Raw genomic sequence first — 27667 nt, forward strand, 5'->3', positions numbered from 1 at the left:
CCCTAGCAGGGAACGTCTGAGCACATGCAGTCTTTTGCTCTCTAGCCCCTGGCCTGTGACTTACCCTCGCTGGCTGAGGCGTGAATTTCTGCATACCAACGTTGCATAGATGGTACGTTTGTGGTCAGTTTGGGATGGGTGGGAGGTCAAAAGCAGGGAAAAGTATGTCGCCTTCACTTCTAGTCTCCTCTTCTAGGCCTACCTGCCGTTCACTCACTCTGTCTTTGTTTCATTCTCTCCTTCCTCAACACCCCTTCTCACTCACTCGCTCTATCACTTGTGCTCTTTCCCCTTGCTCTGCATTTCATAGTGGAAACATCTCTTGAATGGAGCATTAGAAAATGAGGTTACATAAAATTAACAATCTACTTATTGGAAACCAAAAATATCACAAGACTGAATGTAACCCATTTCATTAATAAAAGGGACTTTTTAAGCACCCCCCAAAAAACACATAAAACACCACGAGTGCTAGAAGAATATTATACGAGCTTGAAGACAGAATTGGGCAAATTAATTTGCAGTTGAAACTGAAGTTTGTTACTTATTCAGATATTATATGCACTGCTAATTTTTAGCTGAGATTCTAAAAGAACTCAGAGACAAAATGGACTTAAAGTTTTGTCAGAAGTCTGATTCGAACCCACGCCTCCAGGAGAGACTGCGGCCTTAACGCAGCGCCTTAGACCACTCGGCCATCCTGACCACATTTGCTTTATCATCTACAGTGAGGGAAAGATATTGTGAACCAAAAAAAGCACACAACTTAGGTCATGAGTGGCTAGAGCAAGAAAAAAACTCACTGCACTTTTCCAAGTAGACAACCATATAAGCCCATGTGAGGGAAATGATCTGATTTTTTCTCTCCCAAGAAAAAAGTAGAGTAAACACACAATTGTCAGAAGTGGGATTTGAACCCACGCCTCCAGAAGAGACTGCGACCTGAACGCAGCGCCTTAGACCACTCGGCCATCCTGACTTGCATTTGTGGAACCTTCCACAGGCCAGACAGCCATGCAAGTGGGGTACCGAAAAGGCATGCCCTCAATTTATTTATCCTATTATAAGTACTTCCAACAGATCTTTGAACAATCCATAGAGAGCAGTACCTATGAAGAACTCTTTAGACCTTTAAGGCGTACAAAGAGAAAGTGCTATTAACCAGCCACTTGAAAGGCCCAAAGCTGCTTTGAAATTGAGTCAACAGCCACCTCTTGGCTAGCTAAAGCAAATTCAACAAGGAATTTCAATGTCACAACATAGGGTGGAATACGCAAATCTAAGCAGCCCCTGATCACAGCCCTGAGGAAATTGCCGTAAGTGTGCTGGAGTCCAACTGTCTACCAGATGCTAGGCATTCTTCCATATTTGCATGGCCTGTCTGGCCAGGGCATACAAGAGCATGACTCTTCCAGATGAGCTCTTACATGGGTCCTATGCTCATATAGTAAGGACTGCACTTTGTCAGCAAGACTTTATACAACCGAAATATATGAGAAACCCCAGCTCTCTTGACTAGATGAGGACGGAATCACATCCCAGGTGAAGACCAACAGATGCAACTTCCATCAGATGTTAACCTGAAAAAGGAGATTACATCTCCAAAAGTCATGTCAGAAGTGGGATTCGAACCCACGCCTCCAGAGGAGACTGCGGCCTAAACACAGCACCTTAGACCACTCGGCCATCCTGACAGTGCAGAGTCTTAAGAAATGTATAAAAGTCACTCAGAAATGTCTGCCTCCATGCAAGCCTGAAATAATTTAAACCTTCAAACACAAGGTGCAACTTTATGCACAGGACAATAAACACAGAAGATCACATGTGAAAGCATTTCATTTCACAGGTGTACAATTTTTATGCTTTTAAAATACCTCATACCTCTCACCAGCTATTTAGGGTCCTGTATCCTACTCACAAAATTACCTTGCCTGCGACCTCTCTCTCTACACAAACAACTACTGCACAGGAAGTAGGAAGGCAGAAGGTGGGGCATATTATGCAAATGTATGCTGTCATTGTGCCTTGCAGATTCATGCAGGATTTCTAGATCCTTGCTGGATACAAGAGAGCAGACCTTGTTTCAGATCAACTGTCCCTATCAGGGAACGTCTGAGCACATGCAGTCTTTTGCTCTCTAGCCCCTGGCCTGGGACTTACCCTCACTGGCTGAGGCGTGAATTTCTGCATACCAACGTTGCATAGATGGTACGTTTGTGGTCGGTTTGGGATGGGTGGGAGGTCAAAAGCATGGAAAAGTATGTCGCCTTCACTTCTAGTCTCCTCTTCTAGGCCTACCTGCCGTTCACTCACTCTGTCTTTGTTTCATTCTCTCCTTCCTCAACACCCCTTCTCACTCACACGCTCTATCACTTGTGCTCTTTCCCCTTGCTCTGCATTTCATAGTGGAAACATCTCTTGAATGGAGCATTAAAAAAATGAGGTTACATAAAATTAACAATCTACTTATTGGAAACCAAAAATATCACAAGACTGAATGTAACCCATTTCATTAAAAAAAGGGACTTTTTAAGCACCCCCCAAAAAACACATAAAACACCACGAGTGCTAGAAGAATATTATACGAGCTTGAAGACAGAATTGGGCAAATTAATTTGCAGTTGAAACTGAAGTTTGTTACTTATTCAGATATTATATGCACTGCCAATTTTTAGCTGAGATTCTAAAAGAACTCAGAGACAAAATGGACTTAAAGTTTTGTCAGAAGTGGGATTCGAACCCACGCCTCCAGGAGAGACTGCGGCCTTAACGCAGCGGCTTAGACCACTCGGCCATCCTGACCACATTTGCTTGATCATCTACAGAGAGGGAAAGATATTGTGAACCAAAAAAAGCACACATCTTAGGTCATGAGTGGCTAGAGCAAGAAAAAAACTCACTGCACTTTTCCAAGTAGACAACCATATAAGCCCATGTGAGGGAAATGATCAGATTTTTTCTCTCTCAAGAAAAAAGTAGAGTAAACACACAATTGTCAGAAGTGGGATTTGAACCCAAGCCTCCAGAAGAGACTGCGACCTGAACGCAGCGCCTTAGACCACTCGGCCATCCTGACTTGCATTTTCGGAACCTTCCACAGGCCAGACAGCCATGCAAGTGGGGTACCGAAAAGGCATGCCCTCAATTTATTTATCCTATTATAAGTACTTCCAACAGATCTTTGAACAATCCATAGAGAGCAGTACCTATGAAGAACTCTTTAGACCTTTAAGGCGTACAAAGAGAAAGTGCTATTAACCAGCCACTTGAAAGGCCCAAAGCTGCTTTGAAATTGAGTCAACAGCCACCTCTTGGCTAGCTAAAGCAAATTCAACAAGGAATTTCAATGTCACAACATAGGGTGGAATACGCAAATCTAAGCAGCCCCTGATCACAGCCCTGAGGAAATTGCCGTAAGTGTGCTGGAGTCCAACTGTCTACCAGATGCTAGGCATTCTTCCATATTTGCATGGCCTGTCTGGCCAGGGCATACAAGAGCATGACTCTTCCAGATGAGCTCTTACATGGGTCCTATGCTCATATAGTAAGGACTGCACTTTGTCAGCAAGACTTTATACAACCGAAATATATGAGAAACCCCAGCTCTCTTGACTAGATGAGGACGGAATCACATCCCAGGTGAAGACCAACAGATGCAACTTCCATCAGATGTTAACCTGAAAAAGGAGATTACATCTCCAAAAGTCATGTCAGAAGTGGGATTCGAACCCACGCCTCCAGAGGAGGCTGCGGCCTAAACACAGCACCTTAGACCACTCGGCCATCCTGACAGTGCAGAGTCTTAAGAAATGTATAAAAGTCACTCAGAAATGTCTGCCTCCATGCAAGCCTGAAATAATTTAAACCTTCAAACACAAGGTGCAACTTTATGCACAGGACAATAAACACAGAAGATCACATGTGAAAGCATTTCATTTCACAGGTGTACAATTTTTATGCTTTTAAAATACCTCATACCTCTCACCAGCTATTTAGGGTCCTGTATCCTACTCACAAAATTACCTTGCCTGCGACCTCTCTCTCTACACAAACAACTACTGCACAGGAAGTAGGAAGGCAGAAGGTGGGGCATATTATGCAAATGTATGCTGTCATTGTGCCTTGCAGATTCATGCAGGATTTCTAGATCCTTGCTGGATACAAGAGAGCAGACCTTGTTTCAGATCAACTGTCCCTAGCAGGGAACGTCTGAGCACATGCAGTCTTTTGCTCTCTAGCCCCTGGCCTGGGACTTACCCTCACTGGCTGAGGCGTGAATTTCTGCATACCAACGTTGCATAGATGGTACGTTTGTGGTCGGTTTGGGATGGGTGGGAGGTCAAAAGCATGGAAAAGTATGTCGCCTTCACTTCTAGTCTCCTCTTCTAGGCCTACCTGCCGTTCACTCACTCTGTCTTTGTTTCATTCTCTCCTTCCTCAACACCCCTTCTCACTCACACGCTCTATCACTTGTGCTCTTTCCCCTTGCTCTGCATTTCATAGTGGAAACATCTCTTGAATGGAGCATTAAAAAAATGAGGTTACATAAAATTAACAATCTACTTATTGGAAACCAAAAATATCACAAGACTGAATGTAACCCATTTCATTAAAAAAAGGGACTTTTTAAGCACCCCCCAAAAAACACATAAAACACCACGAGTGCTAGAAGAATATTATACGAGCTTGAAGACAGAATTGGGCAAATTAATTTGCAGTTGAAACTGAAGTTTGTTACTTATTCAGATATTATATGCACTGCCAATTTTTAGCTGAGATTCTAAAAGAACTCAGAGACAAAATGGACTTAAAGTTTTGTCAGAAGTGGGATTCGAACCCACGCCTCCAGGAGAGACTGCGGCCTTAACGCAGCGGCTTAGACCACTCGGCCATCCTGACCACACTTGCTTGATCATCTACAGAGAGGGAAAGATATTGTGAACCAAAAAAAGCACACATCTTAGGTCATGAGTGGCTAGAGCAAGAAAAAAACTCACTGCACTTTTCCAAGTAGACAACCATATAAGCCCATGTGAGGGAAATGATCAGATTTTTTCTCTCTCAAGAAAAAAGTAGAGTAAACACACAATTGTCAGAAGTGGGATTTGAACCCAAGCCTCCAGAAGAGACTGCGACCTGAACGCAGCGCCTTAGACCACTCGGCCATCCTGACTTGCATTTTCGAAACCTTCCACAGGCCAGACAGCCATGCAAGTGGGGTACCGAAAAGGCATGCCCTCAATTTATTTATCCTATTATAAGTACTTCCAACAGATCTTTGAACAATCCATAGATAGCAGTACCTATGAAGAACTCTTTAGACCTTTAAGGCGTACAAAGAGAAAGTGCTATTAACCAGCCACTTGAAAGGCCCAAAGCTGCTTTGAAATTGAGTCAACAGCCACCTCTTGGCTAGCTAAAGCAAATTCAACAAGGAATTTCAATGTCACAACATAGGGTGGAATACGCAAATCTAAGCAGCCCCTGATCACAGCCCTGAGGAAATTGCCGTAAGTGTGCTGGAGTCCAACTGTCTACCAGATGCTAGGCATTCTTCCATATTTGCATGGCCTGTCTGGCCAGGGCATACAAGAGCATGACTCTTCCAGATGAGCTCTTACATGGGTCCTATGCTCATATAGTAAGGACTGCACTTTGTCAGCAAGACTTTATACAACCGAAATATATGAGAAACCCCAGCTCTCTTGACTAGATGAGGACGGAATCACATCCCAGGTGAAGACCAACAGATGCAACTTCCATCAGATGTTAACCTGAAAAAGGAGATTACATCTCCAAAAGTCATGTCAGAAGTGGGATTCGAACCCACGCCTCCAGAGGAGACTGCGGCCTAAACACAGCGCCTTAGACCACTCGGCCATCCTGACAGTGCAGAGTCTTAAGAAATGTATAAAAGTCACTCAGAAATTTCTGCCTCCATGCAAGCCTGAAATAATTTAAACCTTCAAACACAAGGTGCAACTTTATGCACAGGACAATAAACACAGAAGATCACATGTGAAAGCATTTCATTTCACAGGTGTACAATTTTTATGCTTTTAGAATACCTCATACCTCTCACCAGCTATTTAGGGTCCTGTATCCTACTCACAAAATTACCTTGCCTGCGACCTCTCTCTCTACACAAACAACTACTGCACAGGAAGTAGGAAGGCAGAAGGTGGGGCATATTATGCAAATGTATGCTGTCATTGTGCCTTGCAGATTCATGCAGGATTTCTAGATCCTTGCTGGATACAAGAGAGCAGACCTTGTTTCAGATCAACTGTCCCTAGCAGGGAACGTCTGAGCACATGCAGTCTTTTGCTCTCTAGCCCCTGGCCTGGGACTTACCCTCACTGGCTGAGGCGTGAATTTCTGCATACCAACGTTGCATAGATGGTACGTTTGTGGTCGGTTTGGGATGGGTGGGAGGTCAACAGCATGGAAAAGTATGTCGCCTTCACTTCTAGTCTCCTCTTCTAGGCCTACCTGCCGTTCACTCACTCTGTCTATGTTTCATTCTCTCCTTCCTCAACACCCCTTCTCACTCACTCGCTCTATCACTTGTGCTCTTTCCCCTTGCTCTGCATTTCATAGTGGAAACATCTCTTGAATGGAGCATTAGAAAATGAGGTTACATAAAATTAACAATCTACTTATTGGAAACCAAAAATATCACAAGACTGAATGTAACCCATTTCATTAATAAAAGGGACTTTTTAAGCACCCCCCAAAAAACACATAAAACACCACGAGTGCTAGAAGAATATTATACGAGCTTGAAGACAGAATTGGGCAAATTAATTTGCAGTTGAAACTGAAGTTTGTTACTTATTCAGATATTATATGCACTGCTAATTTTTAGCTGAGATTCTAAAAGAACTCAGAGACAAAATGGACTTAAAGTTTTGTCAGAAGTGGGATTCGAACCCACGCCTCCAGGAGAGACTGCGGCCTTAACGCAGCGCCTTAGACCACTCGGCCATCCTGACCACATTTGCTTGATCATCTACAGAGAGGGAAAGATATTGTGAACCAAAAAAAGCACACAACTTAGGTCATGAGTGGCTAGAGCAAGAAAAAAACTCACTGCACTTTTCCAAGTAGACAACCATATAAGCCCATGTGAGGGAAATGATCTGATTTTTTCTCTCCCAAGAAAAAAGTAGAGTAAACACACAATTGTCAGAAGTGGGATTTGAACCCACGCCTCCAGAAGAGACTGCGACCTGAACGCAGCGCCTTAGACCACTCGGCCATCCTGACTTGCATTTGTGGAACCTTCCACAGGCCAGACAGCCATGCAAGTGGGGTACCGAAAAGGCATGCCCTCAATTTATTTATCCTATTATAAGTACTTCCAACAGATCTTTGAACAATCCATAGAGAGCAGTACCTATGAAGAACTCTTTAGACCTTTAAGGCGTACAAAGAGAAAGTGCTATTAACCAGCCACTTGAAAGGCCCAAAGCTGCTTTGAAATTGAGTCAACAGCCACCTCTTGGCTAGCTAAAGCAACTTCAACAAGGAATTTCAATGTCACAACATAGGGTGGAATACGCAAATCTAAGCAGCCCCTGATCACAGCCCTGAGGAAATTGCCGTAAGTGTGCTGGAGTCCAACTGTCTACCAGATGCTAGGCATTCTTCCATATTTGCATGGCCTGTCTGGCCAGGGCATACAAGAGCATGACTCTTCCAGATGAGCTCTTACATGGGTCCTATGCTCATATAGTAAGGACTGCACTTTGTCAGCAAGACTTTATACAACCGAAATATATGAGAAACCCCAGCTCTCTTGACTAGATGAGGACGGAATCACATCCCAGGTGAAGACCAACAGATGCAACTTCCATCAGATGTTAACCTGAAAAAGGAGATTACATCTCCAAAAGTCACGTCAGAAGTTGGATTTGAACCCGCGCCTCCAGAGGAGACTGCGGCCTAAACACAGCGCCTTAGACCACTCGGCCATCCTGACAGTGCAGAGTCTTAAGAAATGTATAAAAGTCACTCAGAAATTTCTGCCTCCATGCAAGCCTGAAATAATTTAAACCTTCAAACACAAGGTGCAACTTTATGCACAGGACAATAAACACAGAAGATCACATGTGAAAGCATTTCATTTCACAGGTGTACAATTTTTATGCTTTTAAAATACCTCATACCTCTCACCAGCTATTTAGGGTCCTGTATCCTACTCACAAAATTACCTTGCCTGCGACCTCTCTCTCTACACAAACAACTACTGCACAGGAAGTAGGAAGGCAGAAGGTGGGGCATATTATGCAAATGTATGCTGTCATTGTGCCTTGCAGATTCATGCAGGATTTCTAGATCCTTGCTGGATACAAGAGAGCAGACCTTGTTTCAGATCAACTGTCCCTAGCAGGGAACGTCTGAGCACATGCAGTCTTTTGCTCTCTAGCCCCTGGCCTGGGACTTACCCTCACTGGCTGAGGCGTGAATTTCTGCATACCAACGTTGCATAGATGGTACGTTTGTGGTCGGTTTGGGATGGGTGGGAGGTCAAAAGCATGGAAAAGTATGTCGCCTTCACTTCTAGTCTCCTCTTCTAGGCCTACCTGCTGTTCACTCACTCTGTCTTTGTTTCATTCTCTCCTTCCTCAACACCCCTTCTCACTCACACGCTCTATCACTTGTGCTCTTTCCCCTTGCTCTGCATTTCATAGTGGAAACATCTCTTGAATGGAGCATTAGAAAATGAGGTTACATAAAATTAACAATCTACTTATTGGAAACCAAAAATATCACAAGACTGAATGTAACCCATTTCATTAAAAAAAGGGACTTTTTAAGCACCCCCCAAAAAACACATAAAACACCACGAGTGCTAGAAGAATATTATACGAGCTTGAAGACAGAATTGGGCAAATTAATTTGCAGTTGAAACTGAAGTTTGTTACTTATTCAGATATTATATGCACTGCCAATTTTTAGCTGAGATTCTAAAAGAACTCAGAGACAAAATGGACTTAAAGTTTTGTCAGAAGTGGGATTCGAACCCACGCCTCCAGGAGAGACTGCGGCCTTAACGCAGCGCCTTAGACCACTCGGCCATCCTGACCACATTTGCTTGATCATCTACAGAGAGGGAAAGATATTGTGAACCAAAAAAAGCACACATCTTAGGTCATGAGTGGCTAGAGCAAGAAAAAAACTCACTGCACTTTTCCAAGTAGACAACCATATAAGCCCATGTGAGGGAAATGATCAGATTTTTTCTCTCTCAAGAAAAAAGTAGAGTAAACACACAATTGTCAGAAGTGGGATTTGAACCCAAGCCTCCAGAAGAGACTGCGACCTGAACGCAGCGCCTTAGACCACTCGGCCATCCTGACTTGCATTTTCGGAACCTTCCACAGGCCAGACAGCCATGCAAGTGGGGTACCGAAAAGGCATGCCCTCAATTTATTTATCCTATTATAAGTACTTCCAACAGATCTTTGAACAATCCATAGAGAGCAGTACCTATGAAGAACTCTTTAGACCTTTAAGGCGTACAAAGAGAAAGTGCTATTAAACAGCCACTTGAAAGGCCCAAAGCTGCTTTGAAATTGAGTCAACAGCCACCTCTTGGCTAGCTAAAGCAAATTCAACAAGGAATTTCAATGTCACAACATAGGGTGGAATACGCAAATCTAAGCAGCCCCTGATCACAGCCCTGAGGAAATTGCCGTAAGTGTGCTGGAGTCCAACTGTCTACCAGATGCTAGGCATTCTTCCATATTTGCATGGCCTGTCTGGCCAGGGCATACAAGAGCATGACTCTTCCAGATGAGCTCTTACATGGGTCCTATGCTCATATAGTAAGGACTGCACTTTGTCAGCAAGACTTTATACAACCGAAATATATGAGAAACCCCAGCTCTCTTGACTAGATGAGGACGGAATCACATCCTAGGTGAAGACCAACAGATGCAACTTCCATCAGATGTTAAACTGAAAAAGGAGATTACATCTCCAAAAGTCATGTCAGAAGTGGGATTCGAACCCACGCCTCCAGAGGAGACTGCAGCCTAAACACAGCACCTTAGACCACTCGGCCATCCTGACAGTGCAGAGTCTTAAGAAATGTATAAAAGTCACTCAGAAATTTCTGCCTCCATGCAAGCCTGAAATAATTTAAACCTTCAAACACAAGGTGCAACTTTATGCACAGGACAATAAACACAGAAGATCACATGTGAAAGCATTTCATTTCACATGTGTACAATTTTTATGCTTTTAGAATACCTCATACCTCTCACCAGCTATTTAGGGTCCTGTATCCTACTCACAAAATTACCTTGCCTGCGACCTCTCTCTCTACACAAACAACTACTGCACAGGAAGTAGGAAGGCAGAAGGTGGGGCATATTATGCAAATGTATGCTGTCATTGTGCCTTGCAGATTCATGCAGGATTTCTAGATCCTTGCTGGATACAAGAGAGCAGACCTTGTTTCAGATCAACTGTCCCTAGCAGGGAACGTCTGAGCACATGCAGTCTTTTGCTCTCTAGCCCCTGGCCTGTGACTTACCCTCACTGGCTGAGGCGTGAATTTCTGCATACCAACGTTGCATAGATGGTACGTTTGTGGTCAGTTTGGGATGGGTGGGAGGTCAAAAGCAGGGAAAAGTATGTCGCCTTCACTTCTAGTCTCCTCTTCTAGGCCTACCTGCCGTTCACTCACTCTGTCTTTGTTTCATTCTCTCCTTCCTCAACACCCCTTCTCACTCACTCGCTCTATCACTTGTGCTCTTTCCCCTTGCTCTGCATTTCATAGTGGAAACATCTCTTGAATGGAGCATTAGAAAATGAGGTTACATAAAATTAACAATCTACTTATTGGAAACCAAAAATATCACAAGACTGAATGTAACCCATTTCATTAATAAAAGGGACTTTTTAAGCACCCCCCAAAAAACACATAAAACACCACGAGTGCTAGAAGAATATTATACGAGCTTGAAGACAGAATTGGGCAAATTAATTTGCAGTTGAAACTGAAGTTTGTTACTTATTCAGATATTATATGCACTGCCAATTTTTAGCTGAGATTCTAAAAGAACTCAGAGACAAAATGGACTTAAAGTTTTGTCAAAAGTGGGATTCGAACCCACGCCTCCAGGAGAGACTGCGGCCTTAACGCAGCGCCTTAGACCACTCGGCCATCCTGACCACATTTGCTTGATCATCTACAGAGAGGGAAAGATATTGTGAACCAAAAAAAGCACACAACTTAGGTCATGAGTGGCTAGAGCAAGAAAAAAACTCACTGCACTTTTCCAAGTAGACAACCATATAAGCCCATGTGAGGGAAATGATCTGATTTTTTCTCTCCCAAGAAAAAAGTAGAGTAAACACACAATTGTCAGAAGTGGGATTTGAACCCACGCCTCCAGAAGAGACTGCGACCTGAACGCAGCGCCTTAGACCACTCGGCCATCCTGACTTGCATTTGTGGAACCTTCCACAGGCCAGACAGCCATGCAAGTGGGGTACCGAAAAGGCATGCCCTCAATTTATTTATCCTATTATAAGTACTTCCAACAGATCTTTGAACAATCCATAGAGAGCAGTACCTATGAAGAACTCTTTAGACCTTTAAGGCGTACAAAGAGAAAGTGCTATTAACCAGCCACTTGAAAGGCCCAAAGCTGCTTTGAAATTGAGTCAACAGCCACCTCTTGGCTAGCTAAAGCAAATTCAACAAGGAATTTCAATGTCACAACATAGGGTGGAATACGCAAATCTAAGCAGCCCCTGATCACAGCCCTGAGGAAATTGCCGTAAGTGTGCTGGAGTCCAACTGTCTACCAGATGCTAGGCATTCTTCCATATTTGCATGGCCTGTCTGGCCAGGGCATACAAGAGCATGACTCTTCCAGATGAGCTCTTACATGGGTCCTATGCTCATATAGTAAGGACTGCACTTTGTCAGCAAGACTTTATACAACCGAAATATATGAGAAACCCCAGCTCTCTTGACTAGATGAGGACGGAATCACATCCCAGGTGAAGACCAACAGATGCAACTTCCATCAGATGTTAACCTGAAAAAGGAGATTACATCTCCAAAAGTCATGTCAGAAGTGGGATTCGAACCCACGCCTCCAGAGGAGACTGCGGCCTAAACACAGCGCCTTAGACCACTCGGCCATCCTGACAGTGCAGAGTCTTAAGAAATGTATAAAAGTCACTCAGAAATTTCTGCCTCCATGCAAGCCTGAAATAATTTAAACCTTCAAACACAAGGTGCAACTTTATGCACAGGACAATAAACACAGAAGATCACATGTGAAAGCATTTCATTTCACAGGTGTACAATTTTTATGCTTTTAAAATACCTCATACCTCTCACCAGCTATTTAGGGTCCTGTATCCTACTCACAAAATTACCTTGCCTGCGACCTCTCTCTCTACACAAACAACTACTGCACAGGAAGTAGGAAGGCAGAAGGTGGGGCATATTATGCAAAGGTATGCTGTCATTGTGCCTTGCAGATTCATGCAGGATTTCTAGATCCTTGCTGGATACAAGAGAGCAGACCTTGTTTCAGATCAACTGTCCCTAGCAGGGAACGTCTGAGCACATGCAGTCTTTTGCTCTCTAGCCCCTGGCCTGGGACTTACCCTCACTGGCTGAGGCGTGAATTTCTGCATACCAACGTTGCATAGATGGTACGTTTGTGGTCGGTTTGGGATGGGTGGGAGGTCAAAAGCATGGAAAAGTATGTCGCCTTCACTTCTAGTCTCCTCTTCTAGGCCTACCTGCCGTTCACTCACTCTGTCTTTGTTTCATTCTCTCCTTCCTCAACACCCCTTCTCACTCACACGCTCTATCACTTGTGCTCTTTCCCCTTGCTCTGCATTTCATAGTGGAAACATCTCTTGAATGGAGCATTAGAAAATGAGGTTACATAAAATTAACAATCTACTTATTGGAAACCAAAAATATCACGAGACTGAATGTAACCCATTTCATTAAAAAAAGGGACTTTTTAAGCACCCCCCAAAAAACACATAAAACACCACGAGTGCTAGAAGAATATTATACGAGCTTGAAGACAGAATTGGGCAAATTAATTTGCAGTTGAAACTGAAGTTTGTTACTTATTCAGATATTATATGCACTGCCAATTTTTAGCTGAGATTCTAAAAGAACTCAGAGACAAAATGGACTTAAAGTTTTGTCAGAAGTGGAATTCGAACCCACGCCTCCAGGAGAGACTGCGGCCTTGACGCAGCGCCTTAGACCACTCGGCCATCCTGACCACATTTGCTTGATCATCTACAGAGAGGGAAAGATATTGTGAACCAAAAAAAGCACACATCTTAGGTCATGAGTGGCTAGAGCAAGAAAAAACTCACTGCACTTTTCCAAGTAGACAACCATATAAGCCCATGTGAGGGAAATGATCAGATTTTTTCTCTCTCAAGAAAAAAGTAGAGTAAACACACAATTGTCAGAAGTGGGATTTGAACCCACGCCTCCAGAAGAGACTGCGACCTGAACGCAGCGCCTTAGACCACTCGGCCATCCTGACTTGCATTTGTGGAACCTTCCACAGGCCAGACAGCCATGCAAGTGGGGTACCGAAAAGGCATGCCCTCAATTTATTTATCCTATTATAAGTACTTCCAACAGATCTTTGAACAATCCATAGAGAGCAGTACCTATGAAGAACTCTTTAGACCTTTAAGGCGTACAAAGAGAAAGTGCTATTAACCAGCCACTTGAAAGGCCCAAAGCTGCTTTGAAATTGAGTCAACAGCCACCTCTTGGCTAGCTAAAGCAAATTCAACAAGGAATTTCAATGTCACTACATAGGGTGGAATACGCAAATCTAAGCAGCCCCTGATCACAGCGACGGGGAAATTGCCGTAAGTGTGCTGGAGTCCAACTGTCTACCAGATGCTAGGCATTCTTCCATATTTGCATGGCCTGTCTGGCCAGGGCATACAAGAGCATGACTCTTCCAGATGAGCTCTTACATGGGTCCTATGCTCATATAGTAAGGACTGCACTTTGTCAGCAAGACTTTATACAACCGAAATATATGAGAAACCCCAGCTCTCTTGACTAGATGAGGACGGAATCACATCCCAGGTGAAGACCAACAGATGCAACTTCCATCAGATGTTAACCTGAAAAAGGAGATTACATCTCCAAAAGTCATGTCAGAAGTGAGATTCGAACCCACACCTCCAGAGGAGACTGCGGCCTAAACACAGCGCCTTAGACCACTCGGCCATCCTGACAGTGCAGAGTCATAAGAAATGTATAAAAGTCACTCAGAAATTTCTGCCTCCATGCAAGCCTGAAATAATTTAAACCTTCAAACACAAGGTGCAACTTTATGCACAGGACAATAAACACAGAAGATCACATGTGAAAGCATTTCATTTCACAGGTGTACAATTTTTATGCTTTTAGAATACCTCATACCTCTCACCAGCTATTTAGGGTCCTGTATCCTACTCACAAAATTACCTTGCCTGCGACCTCTCTCTCTACACAAACAACTACTGCACAGGAAGTAGGAAGGCAGAAGGTGGGGCATATTATGCAAATGTATGCTGTCATTGTGCCTTGCAGATTCATGCAGGATTTCTAGATCCTTGCTGGATACAAGAGAGCAGACCTTGTTTCAGATCAACTGTCCCTAGCAGGGAACGTCTGAGCACATGCAGTCTTTTGCTCTCTAGCCCCTGGCCTGGGACTTACCCTCACTGGCTGAGGCGTGAATTTCTGCATACCAACGTTGCATAGATGGTACGTTTGTGGTCAGTTTGGGATGGGTGGGAGGTCAAAAGCAGGGAAAAGTATGTTGCCTTCACTTCTAGTCTCCTCTTCTAGGCCTACCTGCCGTTCACTCACTCTGTCTTTGTTTCATTCTCTCCTTCCTCAACACCCCTTCTCACTCACTCACTCTATCACTTGTGCTCTTTCCCCTTGCTCTGTATTTTATAGTGGAAACATCTCTTGAATGGAGCATTAGAAAATGAGGTTACATGAAATTAACAATCTACTTATTGGAAACCAAAAATATCACAAGACTGAATGTAACCCATTTCATTAAGAAAAGGGACTTTTTAAGCACCCCCCAAAAAACACATAAAACACCACGAGTGCTAGAAGAATATTATACGAGCTTGAAGACAGAATTGGGCAAATTAATTTGCAGTTGAAACTGAAGTTTGTTACTTATTCAGATATTATATGCACTGCCAATTTTTAGCTGAGATTCTAAAAGAACTCAGAGACAAAATGGACTTAAAGTTTTGTCAGAAGTGGGATTCGAACCCACGCCTCCAGGAGAGACTGCGGCCTTAACGCAGCGCCTTAGACCACTCGGCCATCCTGACCACATTTGCTTGATCATTTACAGAGAGGGAAAGATATTGTGAACCAAAAAAAGCACACAACTTAGGTCATGAGTGGCTAGAGCAAGAAAAAAACTCACTGCACTTTTCCAAGTAGACAACCATATAAGCCCATGTGAGGGAAATGATCTGATTTTTTCTCTCCCAAGAAAAAAGTAGAGTAAACACACAATTGTCAGAAGTGGGATTTGAACCCACACCTCCAGAAGAGACTGCGACCTGAACGCAGCGCCTTAGACCACTCGGCCATCCTGACTTGCATTTGTGGAACCTTCCACAGGCCAGACAGCCATGCAAGTGGGGTACCGAAAAGGCATGCCCTCAATTTATTTATCCTATTATAAGTACTTCCAACAGATCTTTGAACAATCCATAGAGAGCAGTACCTATGAAGAACTCTTTAGACCTTTAAGGCGTACAAAGAGAAAGTGCTATTAACCAGCCACTTGAAAGGCCCAAAGCTGCTTTGAAATTGAGTCAACAGCCACCTCTTGGCTAGCTAAAGCAAATTCAACAAGGAATTTCAATGTCACAACATAGGGTGGAATACGCAAATCTAAGCAGCCCCTGATCACAGCCCTGAGGAAATTGCCGTAAGTGTGCTGGAGTCCAACTGTCTACCAGATGCTAGGCATTCTTCCATATTTGCATGGCCTGTCTGGCCAGGGCATACAAGAGCATGACTCTTCCAGATGAGCTCTTACATGGGTCCTATGCTCATATAGTAAGGACTGCACTTTGTCAGCAAGACTTTATACAACCGAAATATATGAGAAACCCCAGCTCTCTTGACTAAATGAGGACGGAATCACATCCTAGGTGAAGACCAACAGATGCAACTTCCATCAGATGTTAACCTGAAAAAGGAGATTACATCTCCAAAAGTCATGTCAGAAGAGGGATTCGAACCCACGCCTCCAGAGGAGACTGCGGCCTAAACACAGCACCTTAGACCACTCGGCCATCCTGACAGTGCAGAGTCTTAAGAAATGTATAAAAGTCACTCAGAAATTTCTGCCTCCATGCAAGCCTGAAATAATTTAAACCTTCAAACACAAGGTGCAACTTTATGCACAGGACAATAAACACAGAAGATCACATGTGAAAGCATTTCATTTCACAGGTGTACAATTTTTATGCTTTTAGAATACCTCATACCTCTCACCAGCTATTTAGGGTCCTGTATCCTACTCACAAAATTACCTTGCCTGCGACCTCTCTCTCTACACAAACAACTACTGCACAGGAAGTAGGAAGGCAGAAGGTGGGGCATATTATGCAAATGTATGCTGTCATTGTGCCTTGCAGATTCATGCAGGATTTCTAGATCCTTGCTGGATACAAGAGAGCAGACCTTGTTTCAGATCAACTGTCCCTAGCAGGGAACGTCTGAGCACATGCAGTCTTTTGCTCTCTAGCCCCTGGCCTGGGACTTACCCTCACTGGCTGAGGCGTGAATTTCTGCATACCAACGTTGCATAGATGGTACGTTTGTGGTCAGTTTGGGATGGGTGGCAGGTCAAAAGCAGGGAAAAGTATGTCGCCTTCACTTCTAGTCTCCTCTTCTAGGCCTACCTGCCGTTCACTCACTCTGTCTTTGTTTCATTCTCTCCTTCCTCAACACCCCTTCTCACTCACTCGCTCTATCACTTGTGCTCTTTCCCCTTGCTCTGCATTTCATAGTGGAAACATCTCTTGAATGGAGCATTAGAAAATGAGGTTACATAAAATTAACAATCTACTTATTGGAAACCAAAAATATCACAAGACTGAATGTAACCCATTTCATTAATAAAAGGGACTTTTTAAGCACCCCCCAAAAAACACATAAAACACCACGAGTGCTAGAAGAATATTATACGAGCTTGAAGACAGAATTGGGCAAATTAATTTGCAGTTGAAACTGAAGTTTGTTACTTATTCAGATATTATATGCACTGCCAATTTTTAGCTGAGATTCTAAAAGAACTCAGAGACAAAATGGACTTAAAGTTTTGTCAGAAGTGGGATTCGAACCCACGCCTCCAGGAGAGACTGCGGCCTTAACGCAGCGCCTTAGACCACTCGGCCATCCTGGCCACATTTGCTTGATCATCTACAGAGAGGGAAAGATATTGTGAACCAAAAAAAGCACACAACTTAGGTCATGAGTGGCTAGAGCAAGAAAAAAACTCACTGCACTTTTCCAAGTAGACAACCATATAAGCCCATGTGAGGGAAATGATCTGATTTTTTCTCTCCCATGAAAAAAGTAGAGTAAACACACAATTGTCAGAAGTGGGATTTGAACCCACGCCTCCAGAAGAGACTGCGACCTGAACGCAGCGCCTTAGACCACTCGGCCATCCTGACTTGCATTTGTGGAACCTTCCACAGGCCAGACAGCCATGCAAGTGGGGTACCGAAAAGGCATGCCCTCAATTTATTTATCCTATTATAAGTACTTCCAACAGATCTTTGAACAATCCATAGAGAGCAGTACCTATGAAGAACTCTTTAGACCTTTAAGGCGTACAAAGAGAAAGTGCTATTAACCAGCCACTTGAAAGGCCCAAAGCTGCTTTGAAATTGAGTCAACAGCCACCTCTTGGCTAGCTAAAGCAAATTCAACAAGGAATTTCAATGTCACAACATAGGGTGGAATACGCAAATCTAAGCAGCCCCTGATCACAGCCCTGAGGAAATTGCCGTAAGTGTGCTGGAGTCCAACTGTCTACCAGATGCTAGGCATTCTTCCATATTTGCATGGCCTGTCTGGCCAGGGCATACAAGAGCATGACTCTTCCAGATGAGCTCTTACATGGGTCCTATGCTCATATAGTAAGGACTGCACTTTGTTAGCAAGACTTTATACAACCGAAATATATGAGAAACCCCAGCTCTCTTGACTAGATGAGGACGGAATCACATCCCAGGTGAAGACCAACAGATGCAACTTCCATCAGATGTTAACCTGAAAAAGGAGATTACATCTCCAAAAGTCATGTCAGAAGTGGGATTCGAACCCACGCCTCCAGAGGAGACTGCGGCCTAAACACAGCGCCTTAGACCACTCGGCCATCCTGACAGTGCAGAGTCTTAAGAAATGTATAAAAGTCACTCAGAAATGTCTGCCTCCATGCAAGCCTGAAATAATTTAAACCTTCAAACACAAGGTGCAACTTTATGCACAGGACAATAAACACAGAAGATCACATGTGAAAGCATTTAATTTCACAGGTGTACAATTTTTATGCTTTTAGAATACCTCATACCTCTCACCAGCTATTTAGGGTCCTGTATCCTACTCACAAAATTACCTTGCCTGCGACCTCTCTCTCTACACAAACAACTACTGCACAGGAAGTAGGAAGGCAGAAGGTGGGGCATATTATGCAAATGTATGCTGTCATTGTGCCTTGCAGATTCATGCAGGATTTCTAGATCCTTGCTGGATACAAGAGAGCAGACCTTGTTTCAGATCAACTGTCCCTAGCAGGGAACGTCTGAGCACATGCAGTCTTTTGCTCTCTAGCCCCTGGCCTGGGACTTACCCTCACTGGCTGAGGCGTGAATTTCTGCATACCAACGTTGCATAGATGGTACGTTTGTGGTCGGTTTGGGATGGGTGGGAGGTCAAAAGCAGGGAAAAGTATGTCGCCTTCACTTCTAGTCTCCTCTTCTAGGCCTACCTGCCGTTCACTCACTCTGTCTTTGTTTCATTCTCTCCTTCCTCAACACCCCTTCTCACTCACACGCTCTATCACTTGTGCTCTTTCCCCTTGCTCTGCATTTCATAGTGGAAACATCTCTTGAATGGAGCATTAAAAAAATGAGGTTACATAAAATTAACAATCTACTTATTGGAAACCAAAAATATCACAAGACTGAATGTAACCCATTTCATTAAAAAAAGGGACTTTTTAAGCACCCCCCAAAAAACACATAAAACACCACGAGTGCTAGAAGAATATTATACGAGCTTGAAGACAGAATTGGGCAAATTAATTTGCAGTTGAAACTGAAGTTTGTTACTTATTCAGATATTATATGCACTGCCAATTTTTAGCTGAGATTCTAAAAGAACTCAGAGACAAAATGGACTTAAAGTTTTGTCAGAAGTGGGATTCGAACCCACGCCTCCAGGAGAGACTGCGGCCTTAACGCAGCGGCTTAGACCGCTCGGCCATCCTGACCACATTTGCTTGATCATCTACAGAGAGGGAAAGATATTGTGAACCAAAAAAAGCACACATCTTAGGTCATGAGTGGCTAGAGCAAGAAAAAAACTCACTGCACTTTTCCAAGTAGACAACCATATAAGCCCATGTGAGGGAAATGATCAGATTTTTTCTCTCTCAAGAAAAAAGTAGAGTAAACACACAATTGTCAGAAGTGGGATTTGAACCCAAGCCTCCAGAAGAGACTGCGACCTGAACGCAGCGCCTTAGACCACTCGGCCATCCTGACTTGCATTTTCGGAACCTTCCACAGGCCAGACAGCCATGCAAGTGGGGTACCGAAAAGGCATGCCCTCAATTTATTTATCCTATTATAAGTACTTCCAACAGATCTTTGAACAATCCATAGAGAGCAGTACCTATGAAGAACTCTTTAGACCTTTAAGGCGTACAAAGAGAAAGTGCTATTAACCAGCCACTTGAAAGGCCCAAAGCTGCTTTGAAATTGAGTCAACAGCCACCTCTTGGCTAGCTAAAGCAAATTCAACAAGGAATTTCAATGTCACAACATAGGGTGGAATACGCAAATCTAAGCAGCCCCTGATCACAGCCCTGAGGAAATTGCCGTAAGTGTGCTGGAGTCCAACTGTCTACCAGATGCTAGGCATTCTTCCATATTTGCATGGCCTGTCTGGCCAGGGCATACAAGAGCATGACTCTTCCAGATGAGCTCTTACATGGGTCCTATGCTCATATAGTAAGGACTGCACTTTGTCAGCAAGACTTTATACAACCGAAATATATGAGAAACCCCAGCTCTCTTGACTAGATGAGGACGGAATCACATCCCAGGTGAAGACCAACAGATGCAACTTCCATCAGATGTTAACCTGAAAAAGGAGATTACATCTCCAAAAGTCATGTCAGAAGTGGGATTCGAACCCACGCCTCCAGAGGAGACTGCGGACTAAACACAGCACCTTAGACCACTCGGCCATCCTGACAGTGCAGAGTCTTAAGAAATGTATAAAAGTCACTCAGAAATGTCTGCCTCCATGCAAGCCTGAAATAATTTAAACCTTCAAACACAAGGTGCAACTTTATGCACAGGACAATAAACACAGAAGATCACATGTGAAAGCATTTCATTTCACAGGTGTACAATTTTTATGCTTTTAAAATACCTCATACCTCTCACCAGCTATTTAGGGTCCTGTATCCTACTCACAAAATTACCTTGCCTGCGACCTCTCTCTCTACACAAACAACTACTGCACAGGAAGTAGGAAGGCAGAAGGTGGGGCATATTATGCAAATGTATGCTGTCATTGTGCCTTGCAGATTCATGCAGGATTTCTAGATCCTTGCTGGATACAAGAGAGCAGACCTTGTTTCAGATCAACTGTCCCTAGCAGGGAACGTCTGAGCACATGCAGTCTTTTGCTCTCTAGCCCCTGGCCTGGGACTTACCCTCACTGGCTGAGGCGTGAATTTCTGCATACCAACGTTGCATAGATGGTACGTTTGTGGTCGGTTTGGGATGGGTGGGAGGTCAAAAGCATGGAAAAGTATGTCGCCTTCACTTCTAGTCTCCTCTTCTAGGCCTACCTGCCGTTCACTCACTCTGTCTTTGTTTCATTCTCTCCTTCCTCAACACCCCTTCTCACTCACACGCTCTATCACTTGTGCTCTTTCCCCTTGCTCTGCATTTCATAGTGGAAACATCTCTTGAATGGAGCATTAAAAAAATGAGGTTACATAAAATTAACAATCTACTTATTGGAAACCAAAAATATCACAAGACTGAATGTAACCCATTTCATTAAAAAAAGGGACTTTTTAAGCACCTCCCAAAAAACACATAAAACACAACGAGTGCTAGAAGAATATTATACGAGCTTGAAGACAGAATTGGGCAAATTAATTTGCAGTTGAAACTGAAGTTTGTTACTTATTCAGATATTATATGCACTGCCAATTTTTAGCTGAGATTCTAAAAGAACTCAGAGACAAAATGGACTTAAAGTTTTGTCAGAAGTGGGATTCGAACCCACGCCTCCAGGAGAGACTGCGGCCTTAACGCAGCGGCTTAGACCACTCGGCCATCCTGACCACATTTGCTTGATCATCTACAGAGAGGGAAAGATATTGTGAACCAAAAAAAGCACACATCTTAGGTCATGAGTGGCTAGAGCAAGAAAAAAACTCACTGCACTTTTCCAAGTAGACAACCATATAAGCCCATGTGAGGGAAATGATCAGATTTTTTCTCTCTCAAGAAAAAAGTAGAGTAAACACACAATTGTCAGAAGTGGGATTTGAACCCAAGCCTCCAGAAGAGACTGCGACCTGAACGCAGCGCCTTAGACCACTCGGCCATCCTGACTTGCATTTTCGAAACCTTCCACAGGCCAGACAGCCATGCAAGTGGGGTACCGAAAAGGCATGCCCTCAATTTATTTATCCTATTATAAGTACTTCCAACAGATCTTTGAACAATCCATAGAGAGCAGTACCTATGAAGAACTCTTTAGACCTTTAAGGCGTACAAAGAGAAAGTGCTATTAACCAGCCACTTGAAAGGCCCAAAGCTGCTTTGAAATTGAGTCAACAGCCACCTCTTGGCTAGCTAAAGCAAATTCAACAAGGAATTTCAATGTCACAACATAGGGTGGAATACGCAAATCTAAGCAGCCCCTGATCACAGCCCTGAGGAAATTGCCGTAAGTGTGCTGGAGTCCAACTGTCTACCAGATGCTAGGCATTCTTCCATATTTGCATGGCCTGTCTGGCCAGGGCATACAAGAGCATGACTCTTCCAGATGAGCTCTTACATGGGTCCTATGCTCATATAGTAAGGACTGCACTTTGTCAGCAAGACTTTATACAACCGAAATATATGAGAAACCCCAGCTCTCTTGACTAGATGAGGACGGAATCACATCCCAGGTGAAGACCAACAGATGCAACTTCCATCAGATGTTAACCTGAAAAAGGAGATTACATCTCCAAAAGTCATGTCAGAAGTGGGATTCGAACCCACGCCTCCAGAGGAGACTGCGGCCTAAACACAGCGCCTTAGACCACTCGGCCATCCTGACAGTGCAGAGTCTTAAGAAATGTATAAAAGTCACTCAGAAATTTCTGCCTCCATGCAAGCCTGAAATAATTTAAACCTTCAAACACAAGGTGCAACTTTATGCACAGGACAATAAACACAGAAGATCACATGTGAAAGCATTTCATTTCACAGGTGTACAATTTTTATGCTTTTAGAATACCTCATACCTCTCACCAGCTATTTAGGGTCCTGTATCCTACTCACAAAATTACCTTGCCTGCGACCTCTCTCTCTACACAAACAACTACTGCACAGGAAGTAGGAAGGCAGAAGGTGGGGCATATTATGCAAATGTATGCTGTCATTGTGCCTTGCAGATTCATGCAGGATTTCTAGATCCTTGCTGGATACAAGAGAGCAGACCTTGTTTCAGATCAACTGTCCCTAGCAGGGAACGTCTGAGCACATGCAGTCTTTTGCTCTCTAGCCCCTGGCCTGGGACTTACCCTCACTGGCTGAGGCGTGAATTTCTGCATACCAACGTTGCATAGATGGTACGTTTGTGGTCGGTTTGGGATGGGTGGGAGGTCAACAGCATGGAAAAGTATGTCGCCTTCACTTCTAGTCTCCTCTTCTAGGCCTACCTGCCGTTCACTCACTCTGTCTATGTTTCATTCTCTCCTTCCTCAACACCCCTTCTCACTCACTCGCTCTATCACTTGTGCTCTTTCCCCTTGCTCTGCATTTCATAGTGGAAACATCTCTTGAATGGAGCATTAGAAAATGAGGTTACATAAAATTAACAATCTACTTATTGGAAACCAAAAATATCACAAGACTGAATGTAACCCATTTCATTAATAAAAGGGACTTTTTAAGCACCCCCCAAAAAACACATAAAACACCACGAGTGCTAGAAGAATATTATACGAGCTTGAAGACAGAATTGGGCAAATTAATTTGCAGTTGAAACTGAAGTTTGTTACTTATTCAGATATTATATGCACTGCTAATTTTTAGCTGAGATTCTAAAAGAACTCAGAGACAAAATGGACTTAAAGTTTTGTCAGAAGTGGGATTCGAACCCACGCCTCCAGGAGAGACTGCGGCCTTAACGCAGCGCCTTAGACCACTCGGCCATCCTGACCACATTTGCTTCATCATCTACAGAGAGGGAAAGATATTGTGAACCAAAAAAAGCACACAACTTAGGTCATGAGTGGCTAGAGCAAGAAAAAAACTCACTGCACTTTTCCAAGTAGACAACCATATAAGCCCATGTGAGGGAAATGATCTGATTTTTTCTCTCCCAAGAAAAAAGTAGAGTAAACACACAATTGTCAGAAGTGGGATTTGAACCCACGCCTCCAGAAGAGACTGCGACCTGAACGCAGCGCCTTAGACCACTCGGCCATCCTGACTTGCATTTGTGGAACCTTCCACAGGCCAGACAGCCATGCAAGTGGGGTACCGAAAAGGCATGCCCTCAATTTATTTATCCTATTATAAGTACTTCCAACAGATCTTTGAACAATCCATAGAGAGCAGTACCTATGAAGAACTCTTTAGACCTTTAAGGCGTACAAAGAGAAAGTGCTATTAACCAGCCACTTGAAAGGCCCAAAGCTGCTTTGAAATTGAGTCAACAGCCACCTCTTGGCTAGCTAAAGCAACTTCAACAAGGAATTTCAATGTCACAACATAGGGTGGAATACGCAAATCTAAGCAGCCCCTGATCACAGCCCTGAGGAAATTGCCGTAAGTGTGCTGGAGTCCAACTGTCTACCAGATGCTAGGCATTCTTCCATATTTGCATGGCCTGTCTGGCCAGGGCATACAAGAGCATGACTCTTCCAGATGAGCTCTTACATGGGTCCTATGCTCATATAGTAAGGACTGCACTTTGTCAGCAAGACTTTATACAACCGAAATATATGAGAAACCCCAGCTCTCTTGACTAGATGAGGACGGAATCACATCCCAGGTGAAGACCAACAGATGCAACTTCCATCAGATGTTAACCTGAAAAAGGAGATTACATCTCCAAAAGTCACGTCAGAAGTTGGATTTGAACCCGCGCCTCCAGAGGAGACTGCGGCCTAAACACAGCGCCTTAGACCACTCGGCCATCCTGACAGTGCAGAGTCTTAAGAAATGTATAAAAGTCACTCAGAAATTTCTGCCTCCATGCAAGCCTGAAATAATTTAAACCTTCAAACACAAGGTGCAACTTTATGCACAGGACAATAAACACAGAAGATCACATGTGAAAGCATTTCATTTCACAGGTGTACAATTTTTATGCTTTTAAAATACCTCATACCTCTCACCAGCTATTTAGGGTCCTGTATCCTACTCACAAAATTACCTTGCCTGCGACCTCTCTCTCTACACAAACAACTACTGCACAGGAAGTAGGAAGGCAGAAGGTGGGGCATATTATGCAAATGTATGCTGTCATTGTGCCTTGCAGATTCATGCAGGATTTCTAGATCCTTGCTGGATACAAGAGAGCAGACCTTGTTTCAGATCAACTGTCCCTAGCAGGGAACGTCTGAGCACATGCAGTCTTTTGCTCTCTAGCCCCTGGCCTGGGACTTACCCTCACTGGCTGAGGCGTGAATTTCTGCATACCAACGTTGCATAGATGGTACGTTTGTGGTAGGTTTGGGATGGGTGGGAGGTCAAAAGCATGGAAAAGTATGTCGCCTTCACTTCTAGTCTCCTCTTCTAGGCCTACCTGCCGTTCACTCACTCTGTCTTTGTTTCATTCTCTCCTTCCTCAACACCCCTTCTCACTCACACGCTCTATCACTTGTGCTCTTTCCCCTTGCTCTGCATTTCATAGTGGAAACATCTCTTGAATGGAGCATTAGAAAATGAGGTTACATAAAATTAACAATCTACTTATTGGAAACCAAAAATATCACAAGACTGAATGTAACCCATTTCATTAAAAAAAGGGACTTTTTAAGCACCCCCCAAAAAACACATAAAACACCACGAGTGCTAGAAGAATATTATACGAGCTTGAAGACAGAATTGGGCAAATTAATTTGCAGTTGAAACTGAAGTTTGTTACTTATTCAGATATTATATGCACTGCCAATTTTTAGCTGAGATTCTAAAAGAACTCAGAGACAAAATGGACTTAAAGTTTTGTCAGAAGTGTGATTCGAACCCACGCCTCCAGGAGAGACTGCGGCCTTAACGCAGCGCCTTAGACCACTCGGCCATCCTGACCACATTTGCTTGATCATCTACAGAGAGGGAAAGATATTGTGAACCAAAAAAAGCACACATCTTAGGTCATGAGTGGCTAGAGCAAGAAAAAAACTCACTGCACTTTTCCAAGTAGACAACCATATAAGCCCATGTGAGGGAAATGATCAGATTTTTTCTCTCTCAAGAAAAAAGTAGAGTAAACACACAATTGTCAGAAGTGGGATTTGAACCCAAGCCTCCAGAAGAGACTGCGACCTGAACGCAGCGCCTTAGACCAGTCGGCCATCCTGACTTGCATTTTCGGAACCTTCCACAGGCCAGACAGCCATGCAAGTGGGGTACCGAAAAGGCATGCCCTCAATTTATTTATCCTATTATAAGTACTTCCAACAGATCTTTGAACAATCCATAGAGAGCAGTACCTATGAAGAACTCTTTAGACCTTTAAGGCGTACAAAGAGAAAGTGCTATTAACCAGCCACTTGAAAGGCCCAAAGCTGCTTTGAAATTGAGTCAACAGCCACCTCTTGGCTAGCTAAAGCAAATTCAACAAGGAATTTCAATGTCACAACATAGGGTGGAATACGCAAATCTAAGCAGCCCCTGATCACAGCCCTGAGGAAATTGCCGTAAGTGTGCTGGAGTCCAACTGTCTACCAGATGCTAGGCATTCTTCCATATTTGCATGGCCTGTCTGGCCAGGGCATACAAGAGCATGACTCTTCCAGATGAGCTCTTACATGGGTCCTATGCTCATATAGTAAGGACTGCACTTTGTCAGCAAGACTTTATACAACCGAAATATATGAGAAACCCCAGCTCTCTTGACTAGATGAGGACGGAATCACATCCTAGGTGAAGACCAACAGATGCAACTTCCATCAGATGTTAAACTGAAAAAGGAGATTACATCTCCAAAAGTCATGTCAGAAGTGGGATTCGAACCCACGCCTCCAAAGGAGACTGCGGCCTAAACACAGCACCTTAGACCACTCGGCCATCCTGACAGTGCAGAGTCTTAAGAAATGTATAAAAGTCACTCAGAAATTTCTGCCTCCATGCAAGCCTGAAATAATTTAAACCTTCAAACACAAGGTGCAACTTTATGCACAGGACAATAAACACAGAAGATCACATGTGAAAGCATTTCATTTCACAGGTGTACAATTTTTATGCTTTTAGAATACCTCATACCTCTCACCAGCTATTTAGGGTCCTGTATCCTACTCACAAAATTACCTTGCCTGCGACCTCTCTCTCTACACAAACAACTACTGCACAGGAAGTAGGAAGGCAGAAGGTGGGGCATATTATGCAAATGTATGCTGTCATTGTGCCTTGCAGATTCATGCAGGATTTCTAGATCCTTGCTGGATACAAGAGAGCAGACCTTGTTTCAGATCAACTGTCCCTAGCAGGGAACGTCTGAGCACATGCAGTCTTTTGCTCTCTAGCCCCTGGCCTGTGACTTACCCTCACTGGCTGAGGCGTGAATTTCTGCATACCAACGTTGCATAGATGGTACGTTTGTGGTCAGTTTGGGATGGGTGGGAGGTCAAAAGCAGGGAAAAGTATGTCGCCTTCACTTCTAGTCTCCTCTTCTAGGCCTACCTGCCGTTCACTCACTCTGTCTTTGTTTCATTCTCTCCTTCCTCAACACCCCTTCTCACTCACTCGCTCTATCACTTGTGCTCTTTCCCCTTGCTCTGCATTTCATAGTGGAAACATCTCTTGAATGGAGCATTAGAAAATGAGGTTACATAAAATTAACAATCTACTTATTGGAAACCAAAAATATCACAAGACTGAATGTAACCCATTTCAT

At 43.6% G+C, this 27667-nt stretch overlaps 25 non-coding genes across 25 annotated transcripts; all 25 read right to left on the reverse strand.

Annotated features, from left to right (window-relative positions):
- Positions 1 to 896: 896 nt before the first annotated feature.
- On the reverse strand, positions 897 to 979 carry TRNAL-CAG (transfer RNA leucine (anticodon CAG)). Its single transcript has one exon. It is a non-coding gene; the product is annotated as a tRNA-Leu (tRNA).
- A 632-nt stretch (positions 980 to 1611) lies between these two features.
- TRNAL-UAG (transfer RNA leucine (anticodon UAG)) lies at positions 1612 to 1694 on the reverse strand. Its single transcript has one exon. It is a non-coding gene; the product is annotated as a tRNA-Leu (tRNA).
- A 1025-nt stretch (positions 1695 to 2719) lies between these two features.
- Positions 2720 to 2802, reverse strand: TRNAL-AAG (transfer RNA leucine (anticodon AAG)). Its single transcript has one exon. It is a non-coding gene; the product is annotated as a tRNA-Leu (tRNA).
- A 906-nt stretch (positions 2803 to 3708) lies between these two features.
- Positions 3709 to 3791, reverse strand: TRNAL-UAG (transfer RNA leucine (anticodon UAG)). Its single transcript has one exon. It is a non-coding gene; the product is annotated as a tRNA-Leu (tRNA).
- Positions 3792 to 4816: 1025 nt separating this feature from the next.
- Positions 4817 to 4899, reverse strand: TRNAL-AAG (transfer RNA leucine (anticodon AAG)). Its single transcript has one exon. It is a non-coding gene; the product is annotated as a tRNA-Leu (tRNA).
- Positions 4900 to 5805: 906 nt separating this feature from the next.
- Positions 5806 to 5888, reverse strand: TRNAL-UAG (transfer RNA leucine (anticodon UAG)). Its single transcript has one exon. It is a non-coding gene; the product is annotated as a tRNA-Leu (tRNA).
- A 1024-nt stretch (positions 5889 to 6912) lies between these two features.
- Positions 6913 to 6995, reverse strand: TRNAL-AAG (transfer RNA leucine (anticodon AAG)). Its single transcript has one exon. It is a non-coding gene; the product is annotated as a tRNA-Leu (tRNA).
- A 191-nt stretch (positions 6996 to 7186) lies between these two features.
- Positions 7187 to 7269, reverse strand: TRNAL-CAG (transfer RNA leucine (anticodon CAG)). Its single transcript has one exon. It is a non-coding gene; the product is annotated as a tRNA-Leu (tRNA).
- Positions 7270 to 9008: 1739 nt separating this feature from the next.
- Positions 9009 to 9091, reverse strand: TRNAL-AAG (transfer RNA leucine (anticodon AAG)). Its single transcript has one exon. It is a non-coding gene; the product is annotated as a tRNA-Leu (tRNA).
- Positions 9092 to 9997: 906 nt separating this feature from the next.
- On the reverse strand, positions 9998 to 10080 carry TRNAL-UAG (transfer RNA leucine (anticodon UAG)). The gene has a single exon. It is a non-coding gene; the product is annotated as a tRNA-Leu (tRNA).
- Positions 10081 to 11104: 1024 nt separating this feature from the next.
- On the reverse strand, positions 11105 to 11187 carry TRNAL-AAG (transfer RNA leucine (anticodon AAG)). Its single transcript has one exon. It is a non-coding gene; the product is annotated as a tRNA-Leu (tRNA).
- Positions 11188 to 11378: 191 nt separating this feature from the next.
- On the reverse strand, positions 11379 to 11461 carry TRNAL-CAG (transfer RNA leucine (anticodon CAG)). Its single transcript has one exon. It is a non-coding gene; the product is annotated as a tRNA-Leu (tRNA).
- Positions 11462 to 12093: 632 nt separating this feature from the next.
- On the reverse strand, positions 12094 to 12176 carry TRNAL-UAG (transfer RNA leucine (anticodon UAG)). Its single transcript has one exon. It is a non-coding gene; the product is annotated as a tRNA-Leu (tRNA).
- Positions 12177 to 13473: 1297 nt separating this feature from the next.
- TRNAL-CAG (transfer RNA leucine (anticodon CAG)) lies at positions 13474 to 13556 on the reverse strand. The gene has a single exon. It is a non-coding gene; the product is annotated as a tRNA-Leu (tRNA).
- Positions 13557 to 15295: 1739 nt separating this feature from the next.
- Positions 15296 to 15378, reverse strand: TRNAL-AAG (transfer RNA leucine (anticodon AAG)). Its single transcript has one exon. It is a non-coding gene; the product is annotated as a tRNA-Leu (tRNA).
- Positions 15379 to 15569: 191 nt separating this feature from the next.
- TRNAL-CAG (transfer RNA leucine (anticodon CAG)) lies at positions 15570 to 15652 on the reverse strand. The gene has a single exon. It is a non-coding gene; the product is annotated as a tRNA-Leu (tRNA).
- A 1739-nt stretch (positions 15653 to 17391) lies between these two features.
- TRNAL-AAG (transfer RNA leucine (anticodon AAG)) lies at positions 17392 to 17474 on the reverse strand. The gene has a single exon. It is a non-coding gene; the product is annotated as a tRNA-Leu (tRNA).
- Positions 17475 to 17665: 191 nt separating this feature from the next.
- Positions 17666 to 17748, reverse strand: TRNAL-CAG (transfer RNA leucine (anticodon CAG)). The gene has a single exon. It is a non-coding gene; the product is annotated as a tRNA-Leu (tRNA).
- Positions 17749 to 18380: 632 nt separating this feature from the next.
- Positions 18381 to 18463, reverse strand: TRNAL-UAG (transfer RNA leucine (anticodon UAG)). The gene has a single exon. It is a non-coding gene; the product is annotated as a tRNA-Leu (tRNA).
- A 2014-nt stretch (positions 18464 to 20477) lies between these two features.
- TRNAL-UAG (transfer RNA leucine (anticodon UAG)) lies at positions 20478 to 20560 on the reverse strand. Its single transcript has one exon. It is a non-coding gene; the product is annotated as a tRNA-Leu (tRNA).
- Positions 20561 to 22574: 2014 nt separating this feature from the next.
- Positions 22575 to 22657, reverse strand: TRNAL-UAG (transfer RNA leucine (anticodon UAG)). The gene has a single exon. It is a non-coding gene; the product is annotated as a tRNA-Leu (tRNA).
- A 1024-nt stretch (positions 22658 to 23681) lies between these two features.
- TRNAL-AAG (transfer RNA leucine (anticodon AAG)) lies at positions 23682 to 23764 on the reverse strand. Its single transcript has one exon. It is a non-coding gene; the product is annotated as a tRNA-Leu (tRNA).
- A 191-nt stretch (positions 23765 to 23955) lies between these two features.
- Positions 23956 to 24038, reverse strand: TRNAL-CAG (transfer RNA leucine (anticodon CAG)). The gene has a single exon. It is a non-coding gene; the product is annotated as a tRNA-Leu (tRNA).
- A 1739-nt stretch (positions 24039 to 25777) lies between these two features.
- Positions 25778 to 25860, reverse strand: TRNAL-AAG (transfer RNA leucine (anticodon AAG)). The gene has a single exon. It is a non-coding gene; the product is annotated as a tRNA-Leu (tRNA).
- A 906-nt stretch (positions 25861 to 26766) lies between these two features.
- TRNAL-UAG (transfer RNA leucine (anticodon UAG)) lies at positions 26767 to 26849 on the reverse strand. Its single transcript has one exon. It is a non-coding gene; the product is annotated as a tRNA-Leu (tRNA).
- Positions 26850 to 27667: the final 818 nt, after the last annotated feature.

This window comes from Lissotriton vulgaris, chromosome 8 (assembly GCF_964263255.1).
Source record: "Lissotriton vulgaris chromosome 8, aLisVul1.2, whole genome shotgun sequence".
Classification (NCBI taxonomy): Eukaryota; Metazoa; Chordata; class Amphibia; order Caudata; family Salamandridae; genus Lissotriton; species Lissotriton vulgaris.